This window comes from Pelodiscus sinensis, chromosome 6, assembly GCF_052426305.1.
Source record: "Pelodiscus sinensis isolate ZL-2025 chromosome 6, ASM5242630v1, whole genome shotgun sequence".
Classification (NCBI taxonomy): domain Eukaryota; kingdom Metazoa; phylum Chordata; order Testudines; family Trionychidae; genus Pelodiscus; species Pelodiscus sinensis.
The window spans coordinates 14,468,197-14,480,518 of record NC_143057.1 but is presented as its reverse complement, the minus strand read 5'-3'; the positions used below and the strand labels follow the sequence as shown (position 1 = coordinate 14,480,518).

Genomic DNA, 12,322 nt, shown 5'->3' with positions numbered 1-12,322 from the left:
ACTTGCATTACCTAAGGGAAAACTAGGGTGCTTCAGTTCAGTTACTGTAAGGATTTACATAATCCAGTAAAACTACTTTATCTTTCAGGATACATTGTAACTAAGGATATGTCTAAACTGCATCCCTCTGTCAGCAGAGGGATGCAGATTAGGCAGGTTGACATTGCAAATGAGGCAGGGATTTAAATATCCCATACCTAATTTCCATAAAAATGGCCGCCTGCTAGGAGATTTACAGGATCTGTCGGGAAAGGCTTTCTTTGTCGACTGATCCCTCTCTAAACTGCCGCTTTTTGCCGACAAATTGCTGAGTCGGCAAAATGTGGTGGCCATTTTTATGCAAATTAGGCACGGGATATTTAAATCCCTGCCTCATTTGCAATGTCACCCTGCCTAATCTGCATCCCTCTGCCGATAGAGGGATGCAGTCTAGACATGTTCTGTGTGGCTTGCGTATGAGACTGAGAATCAAGTTTCTGACAAGAATATACTTTTGTACAGTGAGAGCTCAAAAAGGCTGAACCAGTTTTGCTGAAACTTTCCCAAAAAGGGCTATGAATGCTCACAAAATTGGGAATTGGGTGCAGGAGAGAGTGAAGGCTCTGTCTGGGGGTTCAGGCTTTGGTGTCCGGTTGGGGATGGAGCAGTCTGGGGTGCAGGAAAGTGCTCCAGGCTATGATTTGAGGGTCAGGAAAAGGGATTAAGGCTTGCACGGAGTGTCAGGGCACTGGGAAGACTGAGGCTCCAGCTGAGGGTGCAAACTCTGGGGCAGGGTGTTAAGGTAGGGGAGCAGGGTTCAGAGGTGGGGAGCAGGGCTCTGGGAATCACCTGGAACAGCTCTTGGAAGCAATGGCCCATCCCCTCTCTGGTTCCTGTGCACTGCCCTGTCTGCAGGCACCATCCCTGCACCTGTCATTGCTTACCTTGGTTCCCAGCCAATAGGAACTGCAAATCCAGTGCTTTGGGTGGGGCACTGTGCAGAGCCCACTAGCTATCCCTACTTTTGGGAGCCCTATGGAGTGGGGCAAGGCAAGCCCCTAACCCTCCCCCTTCTCAGTAGGAGCTGGAGGGAAGGATTAAAGGTCCAGTGGTCCATATGCAGGCCATAGTTTGCCCACTTCTAATCTGAGATGATAAATCTGGATTACAATGTCAGGGTAGCTGCCTTTGCTCGAACACTCTCCTATTCACAGCAGAACACCCACATATTGTAAACCATATGATGATCAATGCATAGGCAGAGAAGGAATGGAAGAAGGTAACCACAAACATAAAATTCATAAAATTAACTCCCTCATATGCAGCTTTTAGTGCATGCAGATTGTGCAGGAGGGGGCATTGCTTATATGCAAACTTACATGCCTAAATGTCCTCTATCAGTCCAATAAGCAGTGGAAGAGTTAGTAATGCAGCTAGACAATATTGTCATGGTTCGAAAAATTCTCTGGTTTGGTCAGGTCCCGAGGGAGCTGGACTAGAGAGGTTCATCCTATAGTAACATTTTTAGTTCACAGTAATGCACTTTACAGAGGGTTACCTAAAGTTTCTTCTATATTTTCCTACAGTTTCTTTAGGTTAATTCCTATACCCCAAATCGAGATTAACTCATTCTTTTGCAGGAATTTGTGATGCTTGTGAGACAGGGCAAAAGTCACAGCATTTAGTATTAGACAGTAAATCACGAACCCTAACATAGCTCTTGGTAAGAAATCTTATTATTGAGTTTGAATGACTTTTTTTGCCAGGGATACCGAGAACCCCATTGGCTCCCTTGTTGAAGGTTCTATTGCCTCAGTTTGACGCGGGTTCTCAGCCTGCTATCCAGAGGAGCATATTTGAAAGGCCCTTCATCTAAGCTATGATATATTATTTAAAAATGTCAAACTTGTTTTTCTGTTTCTGGATTGTAAATGATTCAGGCTGAACTCCTAATATGTACACAGAATCCTCTCACTAATTTTCTTAAATTATGTATTTCCTCACCATCTGTAAGAGAATTCAGTAGCTATCTTTTTTCCTGATACAGCATTTTTCTTTTTCCTCTCCCTCGTTGAGTACACATTTCAGAAACATTTTTCCACAGGCTCGCATTTGGAAAGAATAAACTTGGCTCGGCAATCAATGATGCTGAAAATATTGCTAGGTAACCTCACTGTGCTTCACTGATTTAACAAAGCCATATGTGAAAGCATGTGGACAGTTCCTTCTTGTAGTTGGGAAAAAAGCAGCATCTCCCAGTAGCTACTACACAGTGGTAATTGTAATACTAGAGTATTGGGCTCCAATTGGAATGCTAAGTAAACATGTTTATATCAAGTACCACTGGGAGAGATTCAGCAGTGTGGATGGGCTTGTAGGAGCCCAGAAAAGGAACTGGGACTCAGTATAGCAAGTCTTTCTCTTTTTACTCTTTCTTTCTTTGGAAAGATAACTTACTGCTGCTTGTTTTGCCCCTTGGGGTTGACTCAGTTCCACTGACTGGCATAGAGAGGGAAAGAGCTATAGCTCCACCCTCTTGCCATCCTTCTGTTGGCCCATCATCTCAGGGTATATTTAAGAGTCCAGGAGAGAGAGACATCCAGATGTCATCCAGGCATCTTTGTTCACACATCCAGAAACACTGTGTGGTATGTGCAGTTGGGCTGCTGATAGGAATTGGGCTTTGTGTTCCAAAGAATAGTGCCTTGCAATCCCCATGCACGCCTTTTTGTCCCCAAAAAATCATACACCATAAGAGATCCCTTTTCCCTTTAATGTAGGAAATCATTACCAATTACATGTTAGAGTAAAATAAAGGTTTGAATATCCCATAACTCCTCATTTCCTTACTTAGGAATAACCTACAATGAATTGAGACAATAATAATTCTCTACATTATTCATTTTCCATTATACTAAAGTAAAGTTTATTATATTGCATTAAAAACACAAAGGCCCAAATTTCTCTGCTTTGCCAAGACTCTGCTCAACATAGCAGGATGGGAGGAAGATACAAGAGAGCTGCATATAAGTTTCCAATTTCTAGGATGGATTTGCACTAATCAGAGCCCTGGCATAGATGACAGCAACCCGAGGGATGTTCTAGTTTACACCAACTGGCTAAGTACTCTAGATGATGCTGGTTGAACATAGTGTATTTCTACTGCATTGCCTCTCTGGCCCTGATATGCCCCCTTACACTAGCCTGCAGTGGGATGATGACCCAAGAGCTGGACATGCCAACTGTGCACCAGCTGAGATTTCCCTTAATATATCCTCTGTAACATGATATGGTTTAATTGATCTACCCTCTCTACATTAATCCATAACAAATTAAGGGAACTTGATGACAGGACAGAGAACCTTGTTTCCTGGCTTTGGTTCATACTAATTTAGGTTTGTATTAAAGAAAATGAAAGCCAGATTTTTTCCAATGGTTGTCTTGAATTATGATTGATAATGCTAACTAATGTCAACAGTTTTCTTTAAAAAGCCCAGTATTCTCTATCATTAGTTGGCATCATCTGGGTGATAAAATTAAGAAAATGAAAGGATTAAGAAAAAAATCTAAGGGATGATTTCAACAGAAATATTCAATCAAGAATTTATAGACTAAAGTGGATGATATATGGAAGAGATATGATCTATTCCAGGAAAAGTAGGACTATGATTTTGAAAGTTTAAATATTGCCATATACAACTTGACCTTTGTATGTAACCACATAAAGACAAGAAATCTGGTGTGGCAGAGCTGTGGTCTGTGCAGCAGCCATGCGGTAGGGGACACAGGTAGCTTTAGGCAAAGATGAGGCTTTGCATGAGCTGAGTTTGCCCCTGCTGGCAGACAGAATGAATTCAGAGCTGTTTTAACTTATACTCAGCTGTCCACATTGCATGTGTTGGGTACCAAAACCAGGTCTCACCTAAAAAGGCACTATGCCCTCTAAGGGTCTGTCTATACTACACACTTATTTCAAAAATAGCCAATTAGCCCATCATAAGATGGGATTTTCAGGTCTCTCCTCCACGTCAGTCTTTTCTCCTGAGCCTCCGGTATCTCGCTCTGTCTCTCACTCTCTCTCTCTCTCTCTCCTCCCTCAGCTCTCCTCCACCTTCTGCCTCTCTCTGCCCATCTCTCTCTTTCTGTTCTCCTCCTCCTGCCTCTCATTCTCTCTCCATTCTCCTCTGTCTCCATCGGGGATGCACGCTCATCCAGGCCCCACCCCCTGGGCGTGTACGTCACCGCCCCGCCACCTCCCGCCATGGCGCTGGGCTGACTTCTGCGCTGCTCAGCTGGGCCGCATGGGAGCAAACAGTGCAAATGGACTCTCTCTCTTTTCCTCCTACTGCCTCGCCCTCTCTCTCTCTCTCTCTCTCTCTCAGCTCTCATCTGCCTCCTGCCTCTCTATCTCTCTCTTTCTCTTCTCCCCCTCCTGCCTCTCACTCTGTGTTTCTCTTCTCCTCCTCCTGATGCATCTCTCTCACTCTCTTTCCTGCTGTCCTCCACCTCCTCCGTTCTCCTCTCTGTCTCCGCTCCGCTTTCTTCCTTTTGTATCTGGCACCCTTTCCTGACGTCAGAGACGCACACTCGTCCAGGCCCCGCCCCCTGGCTGTTCCCTCTGGGCAGCGCTGTTGCCTCCCGCTGTGGTGCTCGGCTGACTTCTGCGCCACTCAGCCGGGCCGCTGTGTAGGAACAAGCAGCGCAAGCGGCCGTTTGGGCCCCACGCTCCCTCGCAGTGGCCCAGCTGAGCAGCACAGAAGTCAGCCGATTCTGACTGAGTCAGTCAGTCTATCTCGATTTAGAGCCCCAGGAGGCACTGGAAAGGAATAACTCAGAATGGCCCTAGTAAAGGGCTATTTTGAAATAGCAGCAGTGAAGAATCTACACATGCCTTATTTCGAAATAGCTACTTTGGAATAGGCATTATTCCTCGTAGAATGAGGTTTACAGATTTCGGAATAAGCCGAAATAACAGAATGGCTGTGAATTTCAAAATAACTCTAGTTATCTCGAAATAATGGTGCAGTATAGATGCATCCTTAGGATTCTTCTTATCTAAGGGCAATCTCCATAGAGGATCATCCTGCTGCTGCAATGCTGTACCCAATTCTGATGCCCAAAATTGGAATGCATGTTGAAAAATTGGGATGAGTTCAGAGAAAAGCCACAAGAATGATTAAAATAATTAGAAAATATGCCTTATAGAGATAGATTCACAGAACTCAATCTATTTGGCTTAGCAATGAGAAGATTAAGGGATGTGATCCAATTCTATAAGACTGTACATAGGGAATAAATGTTTGATAATGGTTTCTTCATTCTAGGAGAGAATTGGTTCTTTGCTTTAGTAGAGAAAGATATAACGATATTGAATGGCTGAATTTTGAAACGAATTAAATTCAGACCAGAAATCAGGCCTAATTTTTTGACCGTGAGGGTAATTAACCACTGAAACAACTCACCAAGGGTCATCCACTGCATCAAACCAAAATTGGATGCTTATTTTAAAAGATATGCTTCAGGAATTACTTTGGGGTTTTCTGTGGTTTATGATACACTGGAGATCAGACTGAATGATCACAATAGTCCAATCTGGTTTTGGAAACTATGAATCACAAAATCATGCTAAAAAATCCTTAAAGACTAGAAGTTTAACTGAAATGGCCCTTGCCTTTTCCTCTGAGTGCTCAGATCCAGCTGTTGCCACTTGAGTGCCAATCCCTCTGCCACTGCTGTTTCTCAGACACAGATGGAACAATAACTCCAAGACTTCATCAATAGCAATGCACTGAAAATACCAAAGGGCAGACTTACAGGTGCATTAGTCAGTGGGTGAGACTGATATGGGTTTCAGCACCCTTTGAGTCAGCATATCAAGCTGTGGATAATGAACTCAGCAGTTCTTGTAGGGCAACCTGACCCCTTATTCCCTTCACATTTTAGAGCTGGGTGGAAAGTAACCAGATAGTAGTTGTGACAAAACTGGGACAGGGATTGGGGGGTGGGTAATACATGTCTATCTAAGAAAAAGCTCCCAATTTCAGTACTATCCCTGCTAAGCTGGGACCTCTGGTCAACCGTGCTGCATGCCAGCAATTCAAATGATTGCCATAAATAATTTTTTAAGAAGAACAAGTGCTTTCTATTTGACCTTGAAAAATAACAGTTTCCTTGACAGAACTCCTACCCATCAGTTTACCCCATGTCATAAAGATTTACTTGGGACATCATTTGCATGTATGTGCAATAGTGCAAGTCCCTCCAGTTCTCCTAGGGCACAGGCAAGATCCCCAGGGACAATACTGGGTCAATAAAAAGATTAACAGTGCAAAAACTGCCTAGTAACACATCAAGGACTTAAGCTGGGAAATGCACAGCACTGCATGAGGGATTATAGGAAATCCTACTTGCAGGCTGCCCCCCAGAAGTGTCAAAATAAACTGTCACAAAGCAATAGCGGCAGGTTAGATGGGGATCCTCTCTGGTCTCTAATCAGTTCCTTGGAACGTAACACTGTGAGAAGCAGGTTTATTTCTATACCCTGAGCAAGTCACAGCAAGGAATTAATTTTCTTTGTGGCACTTACTGGTACAAGAAATTCTCTCAGCACAACAGAATGGCATGGGCCACCCATTGTTGTATTATCTCATCCAGAAAACTCCTCGCTGCTGGGCGTTCAATAAGCTGTTTGTGAGTAAAAGGCTTGAGATGCGCTTTTGTACAGATTCAGTCTGGCAGCCTGGTTGTGAATAGTTGGAAAAATGCTCCCTACCACTTTCAGCTGATGTCCTGAGCAACCTAGGCATAGTTCAACTGAAGGATGTGTGTGGTAGAGCTAATGTCTTTTGGGGGCATTGCAGTAACAGAGGTGAACAAAGCTGGACTTTCTACCCTGTGAGAAATTTCAATATTTCTACTTTTTGCTACCCACATTTACTTGAAAAGTTGAAATATGAAACATTTTGTGAAACAAATTATTCTGATTTTTTTTTTTTAATTTTGGAAGCGCTCTGGATGTCCCCAAACATCTGACTGACAGAAGCTTATACTGGATGATGTGGAATGGATGATTCAATCAATTACCCTCTTCTGTTCATTTTATCAAATACCAGGCAACTCCTTCTGTTGCAAGAAAGGATACCTGGCTAGATGGACCATTGGTCTATGCATGGCGGCCATTCTTAGGTTCTTATTTGAATCAAGGGCCAGATTCTTAAATGGCAGTAAATGACAGAATTTGATCCTTTACAAAAAATATATATATATTTAACATATATTAACTAAATATGTGGGATTCTCCAAAAAGAATAGCTTGAAGTTGGGAACAGCTGGGTACAGTTGGGAACAATTTGGTAATAACATCCTAGTTTCTTTGTGTGTCCTGAGTCTTTGATAGAGTTTTTGGTACAGAAAATTAGTCCTTTATAGTGACAAGATAAGATGGAGAACGCTAAAAAAGATTGTCAGTAGTGCTACCAGGGGTAGAATTGTGGATCTGCTATAATACTTGCTTTTACTTTTAAAACACTATTGCAAAGGTAGATTAGCCTGGCCCACTGGGAGATAATTGATGTTAAAGACTGGGTCTGTGTCTACACTGGCATCCCTTTCCGGAAAAGGGATGCTAATGTAGACTTCGGAATTGCAAAATCCGCGGGGGATTTAAATATCCCCCGCGGCATTTGCATTAGCATGGCTGCCGCTTTTTTCCGGCTTGGGGATAAGCTGAAGAAAAGCGGCAGTCTAGACATGATTCTCTGGAAAATAAACCCTTTTCTGGAGGATCTCTTATTCCTACTTTCAAGTTTTCCAGAGAATCACGTCTAGACTGCCGCTTTTCTTCGGCTTATCCCCAAGCAGGAAAAAAACGGCAGCCATGTAAATGCAAATGCCGCGGGGGATATTTAAATCCCCCGCAGATTTTGTAATTCCGAAGTCTACATTAGCATCCCTTTTCTGGAAAGGGGTGCCAATGTGGACACAGCCTGGATGTTTGCTGACTATGCATGGAAGACATTGACTATAAAAATGTAATAAATAAATATTCTAAAAATGTGGCAGTATATTGCATTGGTTTCTTGTCACATTATGTATAATGGATACATAACAGAGAAGTATAATGGATTATAATGAAGTTTACATTTAGAAAAGTAAATTTCTTATTCCAGAAGTCCTCACTTTAATCCCAAGAGCAAAGAAAACACAGCACTAGTGAAAGGTTTGTTTCTCTTTTTAAATGTATCCATAATGAACTTTATCTGCATAGACTGTAGCTATGATTTGAAAAACACATATGAAAATTAAGAGAGTAACTGGAAACTGTCTTCAGACAATGTAACTATTACAAAATATTAGGGATACATACACAAAGGGGCTACATCTATACTTGGCATGATTTTTGGCAAATGCTTTTAACAGAAATTTTTTCTGTTAAAAGCATTTGCGGAAAAGATCGTCTAAGATTGGGATGGACACTTTTCTGCAAAAGCATTTTTTCCGGAAAAGCGTCAGTGCCAATCTAGATGCGGTTTTGCGCAAGAAAGCCCCGATCGCCATTTTCGCGATTGAAGCTTTTTTGCGCAAAACAATACCGCGTTGTCTACACTGGCCGTCTTGTGCAAAAGCATTTGCGCAAGAGAGCTTTTGCCTGAATAGGAGAAGCATAGCGTTTCTGCAAGATTTCAGACAGTAGGAAGTCAGTGTTCTTCTGGAAATTCAAGCGGACAGTGTAGACAGCTGGCAAATTTTTCCGCAAAAGCACTTGCTTTTGCGGAAAAACTTGCCAATCTAGATGCAGCCAGGGTGCTTATGCTCTTTCTCTCTCACACATACGGGAGCTCAGGGTAGGGGATTGGGGTGCAAAAGAGGGTGTGGGGTCTGAGAGGAACTCTGGATAAATTGGGGTGCAGAATCCAGGACAGGGTATGAGTGCAGGAGAGAACTCTAATATGGAGAAGAGATGAAGGCGGGAGTAAAGGATTTGGGAGGGAGTTGTGATCTGGGGCAAGGAGAGGGCAGTATAGAGGGTTGGGTTGTGACCTGTGGCAGGAGGGGTTGGCAACCTGGGACAGGGAGTTGGGATGCAGGAGAGTTTGGGGTGCCAGATTCAGGTTCTTACCTAAGCAGCTCCTGGCCAGCAGCCCAAAAGGATCCTAAGGCAGACTACCTGCCTGCCATAGCCTTAGGCTACTCAAAGCAGCTGTGTGCCTCTAGGGGACGAGACTTTGTGCATTTTCCCTGCCCCCAGCACAATCATTGCAGCATTCATTGGTTGATGATTTTTCTGGGGTTGGGGGCAACGCATGAAGTCTCCCTCCTCTCCCCAGGTAAGAGTGTGTGGTGCCAAGAGGCACATAACCCCAGTAGCCAGCTGCTTTGAGCGGTCTGGGGCTGTGGCAGGCAGAGAGCATCCAAGCGGCCACGGGTCAGATCCAAAGGCTTTGCAGGCCGGATCTGTACTGCTGGCCATATTTTGCCCATTGCTGGATTGAGCCACTAGTCACTACTATAATACAAATAATAAGTACTATGCTGAATATCATTGAGATCCCATGTGATATATTTTGATGAAGATTAATTTTTTATCAGTAGCCAATTGACACGTGGAAATTAACAGAGTAAAATGGATGAACTGTAGTTCAATTGATTTTAATTATGTGTGTTTGGTTGCTCACATCCAAGTGGAATGCACCTTCGGTGGCTGAAAGGGAGGTTCTGTTGCCTTCTCACACTGCTGGAGATGGGTGAATGCAACATCCCAGAGTTGGTGACCGCATGTTGGCCCTCTATAACCTGGTGGACAGGAAAGGGGAGGCCTTACTGTTAGCCATACCTCTGGTCTCCCCTCAGCGATGTCACTGAGTTGGGGTCATAGCCCAGACCAGAGATACACAGACACTAAGGGTATGTCTACACTACCCTCCTAGTTCGAACTAGGAGGGTAATGTATGCATACCGCACTTGCTAATGAAGCCCGGGATTTGAATTTCCCGGGCTTCATTAGCATAAGCGGGGAGCCGCCATTTTTAAATCCCCGCTGCTTCGAACCCCGTGTAGCGCGGCTACACGGGGCTCGAACTAGGTAGTTCGGACTAGGGTGCCTATTCCGAACTACCGGTACTCCTCGTTTCACGAGGAGTAACGGTAGTTCGGACTAGGACCCTAGTCCGAACTACCTAGTTCGAGCCCCGTGTAGCCGCGCTACACGGGGTTCGAAGCAGCGGGGATTTAAAAATGGCGGCTCCCCGCTTATGCTAATGAAGCCCGGGAAATTCAAATCCCGGGCTTCATTAGCAAGTGCGGTATGCATACATTACCCCGCTAGTTCGAACTAGCGGGGTAGTGTAGACATACCCTAAGATCCACTCAGCACAGAGAAAGGGTCAGTCATAGGACTTAAGATAGCATCCAGGTACACACCCCAATGGGGCCAGAACCCATATAAATCCATTTTACTCTGTATAAAGTTTGTATAGAGAAAGCTCATAAATTGTTTGTTCCCTTTATCAACGAAAGAGAGCTCTGCACAGCTGTTGCTCTCCTCAGGTAATATTTACACTATTAATAAATAAAAGTGCTTTTATTAAGTATGAAATGTACAAGTGATATCAGACAGATCAAAGAAGCTACTAAGCAAAATAAAAAACATAACATGTCAGCTAAACACAATACAGTAAAAGAGCTTCTTACAAATAATAATTTCTCACCCTAGTTCTTATTTCAGGTAAAGTCCTTCATAGGTTAGAGATGTCCTTTCCGACCTGGGTCCAGCAGTTCTTTTGTTTCAAGGTGTTTGCATGTAACCTCTCAGGATGGGGAGGCAATCTGTAAAGCCAGCTGAAGATCCTCGTTGTTTACTTCCTTGCCTTATATAGAATTTTCTAGGGCAGGAAGCCTTTGTTCAATCCCCCACTCCTCTGTGGAAAAGTACAAAATTAAAGATGAATTACAGAACCAAGTGACATGGTTGCATGTCTTTCTCTGGCCAACCATAGTCCAGGCTTACAGAAAAAGCAAGACTATGCACAGACAATTGTCCTAAATACTGGGTCATTAAGTTCCATTAATGGTCATCACTTAGCATGTCTAGATGAGTAAATAGGCTTATGTTTCATATTTCTCACTTCAAATATCAGAATGAAATGAGCACACAAATAGACTATACACATTTAGCAGATAAAAACTTTTAAATTATGTTACATGAAGTATTTTGCGTTAAGCATATTCAAGTGTTATCACTTTCAGAGGCATATTTCCATAAAGAATATGGGGTGTAATGTCATACTAATAAGCACATCAAAAATAAAGCATCAAAAGGTCAAACTTGTATACACATTAGAGCATCCTGTGACTCTCTGAATCCAAGCATGCAAGCAGCTATGTACAAAAGTATCAAGAAAATCTTCCTATTAAAGAACTAAAATTGACAGCAGCAATAACAGTGAGAACATAGAAGAGGCACAAGGTTTAAAGTGCCAGCTCTGTGCTACTGAAATTGATGGATGAGCCAAAAGAAGCCAGAATACCTACACAGTAAAGGACATGAATCTCTGAAACACTACTGAGAGATGAGATATAAGGTCTTCATTTACACAGGCTCATCTTATGATTGGAAACTAAAAAAAAATTATATGGGAGCTCATGCAACATGTGTGGTGCATTTTGAAGGGCAGCCACTTTTCCTTGCCACCAAAAATGGAAGGTGAATTTGTTAAAATATTATCTTGTTTAAGTATTAATGTCACCGGATGCTCTATATTCATGCTTCTGAATCTTTTCAGGATGGCAATCTTTTCTTCAAGGTAAAATAATAATCACAGCTCCCTTCCATTCAGTATAAAAGTATAAAAATATCAGTAACAATATGATAAACCAGTATGATTTAAAATCATAGAGCTGCCCCAATGGGCCTCGAGAGATTTTCTAGTCCAGTCCCCTGCACTCAATGCAGGACTAAGTTTTACAGTACTTAGGTTTAATAGTGTGTGTGTTTCAAGAAACTGACAGAGTACTTAATGTTGAAAGATAATGGTGTGCAGGGAGTGGGGGAATGATGGTTTCCAAACCTTAGATTGTCATAACATTTTCAATACTTCACAATTACCCAGATTTCTGTGTGTGACATCGCACCTCCCTACCTTGGTATGATCAATTGAGAAAGACTGGTCTAACTCACAGGACTTAAGTAGGGAGGAACTATAACCATTCTCCTTTTCTAGATTGGAAAATGATGTCCTATTGTGGTTTTCTGCTGTAATGTGGGATCGGGTGTGGCAGAAATCAGAACAATGCAAAATCATTGCATTTAATGTACCATTTTTGATGTTGTAGTTTGTAATCCAGC

General features: G+C 42.8%; 1 long non-coding RNA gene across 1 annotated transcript in view; it reads right to left on the bottom strand.

Moving 5' to 3' along the window:
* LOC142830032 (uncharacterized) overlaps positions 1-12,322 on the bottom strand; it is a 149,501-nt gene that overhangs the window by 33,444 nt on the left and 103,735 nt on the right. The window contains exon 2 of the long non-coding RNA XR_012905047.2: positions 10,686-10,895. This is a non-coding gene — a long non-coding RNA (uncharacterized LOC142830032). The remainder of the gene's footprint in view (positions 1-10,685; positions 10,896-12,322) is intronic.